This window comes from Chionomys nivalis, chromosome 20 (genome assembly GCF_950005125.1).
Source record: "Chionomys nivalis chromosome 20, mChiNiv1.1, whole genome shotgun sequence".
NCBI lineage: Eukaryota > Metazoa > Chordata > Mammalia > Rodentia > Cricetidae > Chionomys > Chionomys nivalis.
The window spans coordinates 19818961-19826427 of record NC_080105.1 but is presented as its reverse complement, the minus strand read 5'-3'; positions in this window follow the sequence as shown (position 1 = coordinate 19826427).

Genomic DNA, 7467 nt, shown 5'->3' with positions numbered 1-7467 from the left:
CCCTTGCCATTTCAGACTGCCTTGGGTGCAGTCTGGAGTACTGAGCCTTGTTAGTAATTCCTGTGCTCTCAAGCCAGGCTTTTATGGACATTGCTATTTGAATGCTTCATCTTCTTCCCCCAGAATCTCACCTGATAGAGCAAAGATCTCTCCGTCTACTATCTGTCAGAATGTACTTCTGTTACAATTACTGCACTGTTTCAACAACTGTGAGATGGTTCAAAAGGGCAGAGAAAGGTTATCCAAGGAGTGGTAAGACCCAGACAGCTTCCGCCGTTTCCTTATTTGGGCCAGTTGTATAGTCTCTGCACGGTAAAGGCGCACGGTAAGCCCTGGTATTGCTTAGCACTTATGCCAGTTTCATGATGGAATTCTCCTTTCTTTACAAAGGATAGGTGGATGGTGGTGAAGACAGCATCTGACTAGACTTCAGCATCTGAGAAGGCCCAGTGAGAGCTGTTGTCACACACAACACCAGCGCATAGTACAGGCACAGGTGACAGGCAAGAATTGATGGTATCTATTGAAAAATGGTTTGAGTCACACTTCATTCTTCTTTGTTTTGCTTTTTCTCTTTATATCACATTATTTAATATTATGAGCAATGATAGGGGCAGCAGTTAATGTCATAAACAGCAAAATAGTTTATGGCTCATTCCAGGTTTTGTTGCTTTTCAGTTTTGTTTGGTTGGTTTGGTTTTTTGTTTGTTTGTTTTCTTGTTGTTGTTGTTGTTGTTGTTTTAATCTGATGCTCATATCTTTCCTGACATTGCAGGCCTTGCACCTGAGCCATTTCCCCAGCTCCATAGTCAGAAACGATGTACCAACTTGTCAAAAAGGTAGCAGCCAAGTCATCAGGAGAGTGTCAGTGTGTGGATGTGTTCCAAGCCTTTGGACAGAGGCCATAATACACAGTAGCTTGCATTTAGTTAGTCCTATTCTCTCATATGAATGTGTCACCCTCTACGTGGTGATTTTCAGGAGTCGAAAGACATGAATTTCTATTCTACTGTGGGACTTTTCTGGAGGAGATGTGAAAAACACCTCCGTTAACATCATGATGCACTAATGACAGGTTAAAGAAACCATTCCACCCAAGTCTAACTTGAAGAACTAATGGGCTTATGAGGATTATTTGCAGGAAATCAGGTGAACATTGTTCCCAGAAGCATGGATGGCCTAAGGGCAGCTGCATCACCAAATGGTTCATCCGAGCAGAAATAATGAATCACAAAAGCTGTATCTCTGGAAACCACCCATAGACAGCCCCATCAGACAGCTTCCTGTTGTCAACCATTGCTTACCTTCTGAATAATAACTCTGAGTCTTCTATTTTCAGAGCTTCCTGGTCCTTGTATTTATCTTTATCTTCCAGAGTCCTATGATTTTCCATCCTCCCTTCAGGAAGGAATGTTGCCATGTCCAGGAAATAAAGGATACATCCCAAGTAATAGAGACACAGTGTTCCTAGAGACTAAAGCAGATCTACAATGTGCAGCATGCACGGTTCCTTTAGCACAAAGGCAAATTCTATGGCATAGTGGCCTATGTTCATGTATAATAACAGTGTGACCCCTTCAAGTCTGAGATCATCTGCGACAGCACAGAACCGCATGTTCGATTCTGATGACCGAGTCCTCAGGGTCCCTGTGGATAACTGTGTGTTATCTGCCATGAATATTTACATAGCACTTTATGTCACTGATAGAGACCATTTCCACTTTCCTTTCTTTTATGCTAGGTGAAGGTGAACATAACCTTGCATCGAGAAAGTCACCATCCAGTTTTCAAATCAAGAGTTGGCCTTTGGCCAGATCTAACTCTGGAGTGGACTGAGCATGAAACTCTTTAGGCTCCCACATCCATCCAATTGGATGTTTAAACTCTATGGTTTATTAGATCTATGGCCTCTGTCAAGCTATTTCACTTTTTGACACCCACACATCTTCATCTCTAATAGTGTCTACAGCATGAAATCAAGTGTATTCAAAGCACTGAGCAATCTGCCTGTCATATACTGAGCCCTCCATAAACATCTACAGGCATTGCCATCGCATTATACTGTGTAGCAAGAACCATAAGCACCAAGATCAGGCCTCCAGAGGTGTTTTTCATGTTCTAAATGCTCCAGATAGCAAGAAGAGCCATGGAAGATTTCACCTACAATAAGTGAGGATCAGACTAGGAACTTCATAGATTCTACAACAAAATTCTCTAGCAAGACAGGGGAGTTCATCGCTGCAGTAGAGCTGAATATGTGTATTGATTGTGTTGGATGATGCAATAATAGATAAAAATAAACATAACAGGAAAAGCCAGAACCCACAGAAATAGTTCTTGGCAGGAATTTTCCCTTAGATGAAAATAATAAAAGTTTAAGGTGGTATCCTGTGAAAAGTCTGACTTCTTGGGATCAAGGGGACTGGAATATGCATGGTAGTGTTGGACAGAAGACTTAGGGTGTGACAGTTTGCTGGCATGCTTTTTTATAACGACCTGGAGCAGGTGATCCTTCCCAGAGAGCAGCTTACCAGTGGCTCACATCTTCTCTTCTCCTCTGCTGTGTGAGCTCACACTCCCCCATGATTTCACAATGGCTCACATCCTCTCCACTCCTCTGATGGGTAAGCTCACACTCCCCCAACAAGAGGTGTTCATTTCTTTCTACGTTGCTGAATCTCGGAATTCCCTGTGGTTGCTTTGAACAGCTGAATGCAGGAAAAGCAGTGCTGTGACAGTGTCGAGTGTAACCATTAACTGGCCTGACAGCACTTAGATGCCAAAGCCCAAAATAGAAGCCAAGTGCTAGCGCTCCACCTCACAGTGCCCAGCACACAGCTTCCAGCTAGGCATAATGACCCCAGCTAACCACTCAGTCAAACCTTCAGCTCACTGAACTCCTCACCTCTACCTGGCAGCAGCCCAGACAGGGCTCCAAGAGAGACATGCCTTGAGATCAGTCAGTTCATAAAACCAGAGGACAACAAACTGCTTTAAACTCTGTGAAGTGGTTTCTTGGAAAGTATTAGTCAGAAAGAAGCTCACCCAATTCAGCACCAAATTACCTCCCTCTGCCTGTCTCTATCTTCCATTCTAACTTTAATTGTTTTCTTCTCTGTATGGTTGAAAACAACAATTTATTTAAAATAAACTATATGAATGTCTTTTAGCCAAGACCGTTATCATTGTTAGCTAATGCATCACAAACTCAATTTTTAAAACTGTAATTTGAAGGTCAGTGAGTTGGTAAAGGTGTTTGTTCCAGGCCTGATGACCTGAGTTGGATTGTTGGTCCCACAAGGTCACAGAAGAGAACTGACTCCACCAAGTTGCCCTCTGACCTTCACATGTTCTCCATGGCATGGCTACGAGAGCTCACACTCACCAACACACTCACACATTTTATTTTATTTTGATGTGATTAAAATTTTACAACATTGATGGACTGGACTAATAATAGCAGCTGAACAAATAAATAATTCCTTCCCATACCAATACAAGTAAAAAGCCAATTAAAAAGTGAATCAGATCTCTCTTATTATTACTGCTAGACTTAAAAATATATAATTAAAGAAAAAGAGGCCATAAATTTAGGAGAGAACTGGGATAGGGGCATAAGAGGAGCTAGAGGGAGGAAAGACATTGGGAAATAATAAAAATGTTTGTAAACTATCCATAATAATAACACAGAGGCAAAAATTGGGAAATACAAGTAACAAAAAAGACCTTATCGTCGCTTATCTTATTTATCAGCTTGAGTGACTTAGTATCCCCAAGAAAATGTACCTTGGAGTGTTTCTATGATGATGTTTTCAGAAAGGTTTAGCTAAGCATTGAAGATCCACAGGTCATTGAAGATTCACCATGGATATAGGCGACACCATCCAACGTCCTGAGTACCAGATTGGCTAAAAATGAAAACGCAAGCTGACTTTGGATGTGATGTGATTAGTCATCTTATACTTTTGGTGCTTTGATTCTTCCCCATGATGGACTCAAGTTTAGTCAATCATGTGACACTTTGACATGAAACTTACTGTCATCTACAAAACTGACTCTCAAGAACAGCAGTAGAATGTGTGGTCCTTATGATGGGATTAGTGCCAACATTTCACTTAAGGGTACAAAATAAAAATCTTCTACCCATAATTGGGTTTCCCCATATGAATGTAATGAGACATCTAAGAACCAAGAGAAGTGAGAGTATTAGAAAGAAGAGCTGATACTGCACCTGAGAATCATAGAAAATTGGTTAAATGCAGCATCTGGTCCCATGGCCTAGATGTGCCTGGAAGTTGGAGACCCCATGTGGTTAAGAGTTGAAAGTAAAAGAGCTAGAGGGATGGAAACTGTGAGCAGAAACTAAATGCTTATGCTGGGATGTTAGAAATAGCGAGCTTCCACATGACACTAAATTTCAAAATATCCTAGAATACAACTAAAGGAACAGGGGAAGTAGTGCTTGGAAAAACATGCAGGGCACAGCCAGCGTGACTCTCAGGAGTAAAGGGTGTTGAGAGGAAGTGTCGGAGAAATGAGATGGGGGTAGTGTGTGGAATGATCCCAGCCTCACATTCCCAGAGCATGGCAATGTGGGGCAGAATAGGAAAGATGAGACATTTCACTTGAGAGACCAGAAAGGAAGCTCATCTGTTGTAGGCAGCCAGACTTCAGTAAAGCCAAGGTTTGGAAGAGAAGCGTAAAGATCTGAAAGAGTTTATGATGACTTGAGGGGTCTTCAGAAGCTTGAGAGACAGAAAGGAGGGTATTTCATCAAAAGAGAATGTGAGGGCTGGAGAGATGGCTCAGCAGTTATGAGCAGGGGCTTCTCTGCCACAGGACCAGGGTTTGATTCCCAGCCCCCACAAAGCAGTTCATAACTATCTGAAATTACAGTTCCAGGGGACCCAGTGCCACCTTCTGGCCTCTGAGTGCATTGTAGACACATGATTCATTGAAATACATGCAGGCAAAACACCCGTGCACATAAAATGATAGTTGTTCAATTTAAAGTATGTAATTATTGTTACAGTGTTGAAAATGAGGAGATAACAACGAGATAGTACAAAGTAAAATATAATAATGACTAGACTGTGTTTTCAGACTCCCATAGTAGGAGAATGAAAATGACTCAGATTAAAGACAAAGTAAACTCTTTATATCAAAAAAGCAAGTGATTAAAATTTGAATTTTAAAGTTATTTTTATGATCACAGGAAAGGCACATGTTATAGATTTATGGTCAGACAGTTAACATACCAAAAAGCATCTTATGGTCAGTCAATTCCCAAACAATAGGACCAGTTTACTATATGTAATTCATAAGATTATTAGGAATAACCAGTCAAAAAAGTTGACCTCTAGCTAAGTACATAATCAAAATCTAACATGACTTAACAAAAAAGAAAATAGAGTCAGCTGTTCCTTAATAAGATGAGAGTAAGAAAAAATAAACCATGTAAAGATGGACTATACACAGAGAGTCTGGATTATGCATATTATTGTGTTTTCTTTGAATTTATGACTGCAGAGAGACATTTGATTCTGGGGACTGCTAAACTAAACAAACATATATCTTTTAAAGGTATCTTGACTTCAAAATTTGCATCTCAAGATATGTTACTTTGGAAAAGAGGTTCTGCTTTTGTTTCCAAAGAAGATGAGAACCTATGGATTACCTCCAGGCTAATGTGGTTTGAATGAACAATCCCCCTGCACTGGAAAAATCTCCATGAACCCTAAAAATACCATGCCCAACAAATACCAGGAAGCAGTTTAAAGAAAACAACACCTAAATTCTCAAAATGATTGTCTATAAATGTTTGTTTCATTGAAAGGGGGCATAAGTGTTTAATGGTCATAGACAATTTCTAAAAAATAAATAAATAAATAAATAAATAAATAAATAAATAAATAAATAAGAGGGATATGAAATAAAGATGAATATTTTGCATTGGTATGAATTTTTGGTTTACTGATACAAATTTAAGTTCAGTTTTGTTGTACGTATGTTTCTACTCTTGTCTAAGGTATTATGTTTATACAGCTCATTTAAAAATGCAATATATTAATTGAAAGATATAGATTATAGTCATTTATAATAGTCAAACTTATAGTCAAGTTAGGTTTTTTAGATACACGGAGATATATTTCAGTTAGATAATCTTCAACACTTCAAAACCCACAGAATATGGCATTTAAAAGACTTTTCTTGACAATGAGACATGCCTGCTTTCGATAGCAGCAATTGCTTCAAGATGATGATGGGCCTCGAAGAGGCTCCTTATGGAGTTTGCTAGCCATTTGAGCAAGAAACTGTTCTTGACTGGATTGCTTGATTGTATGCTGTATGAACTGAACATGCAGGACTGAAAGAAAAGTGATTGCTGAACTTTCCAAAAGATGGGATGGAGCCGGGCGATGGTGGCGCACGCCTTTAATCCCAGCACTCGGGAGGCAGAGGCAGGCGGATCTCTGTGAGTTCGAGACCAGCCTGGTCTACAGAGCTAGTTCCAGGACAGGCTCCAAAGCCACAGAAAAACCCTGTCTTGAAAAACCAAAAAAAAAAAAAAAAAAAAGATGGGATGGTCCATTAGGGTTCCTGTTTCATGAAAGAGTCTGCCAGATATTCTGCAGGACACAGAAGAAAGTGACTGACAAACTGCCGATGTAGGCAGAACAGCCTTTCAAATTTCCTGCTTCATGGAAAAGTCTACTGGATACTATGGGCCTGTAGATTGAATATGGATGCCCCAACATTACAGAAGAACTTTGGGTGACTGCCCAGGCAGTGAGATGTGTCTGTCAAGTCTAAAGGTTTGTAAGTTGCTTATAATGCACTTCCTGTTAACTTAGATAATATTGTATCTTTCTGGGGGTCATTGTTGGAGCTGAAGGCAGATAGTTATAGTTTTCCTAAGTTATATAAAAAAGATGAACTAAATATGAAACTTTAGACTCATAAAGAAATACTGTAACTGCAATTCTTATTTGATACCTGTTTTGTTATATGTAATTTTATTATGGTAACGTTAAAACCTTCTTTTTTATTCAGACAGAAAAAGGGGAGATGATGTCTGATACCCCTCTGTATGCTGTGAATATGTTTTATTACGATTGGTTAATGAAGAATCTGCTTTGGACTATGGTAAGGCAGAATAGACTAGGTAGGAAAAAAAACTGATTGAGGGGTGAAAGAAAGCAGAGTCAGAGAGATGCCATGTAGTTGCTGGAAGACATTGGAATCTTACTGGTAGGCCACAGCCTCATGGTGATACATAGATTAATAGAAATGGGTTAATTTAAGATATAAGAGCTAGCTAGAAAGCTGCCTAAGCCATTGGCCAAACAGTGTTGTAATTAATATAGTTTCTGTGTGATTATTTGGTTCTGAATAGTCTCTGATTACACCTTTGTTCATTACCCTTTGTTCATAAATAGACCCATTTTTCATCTCACCAGCCAAAAC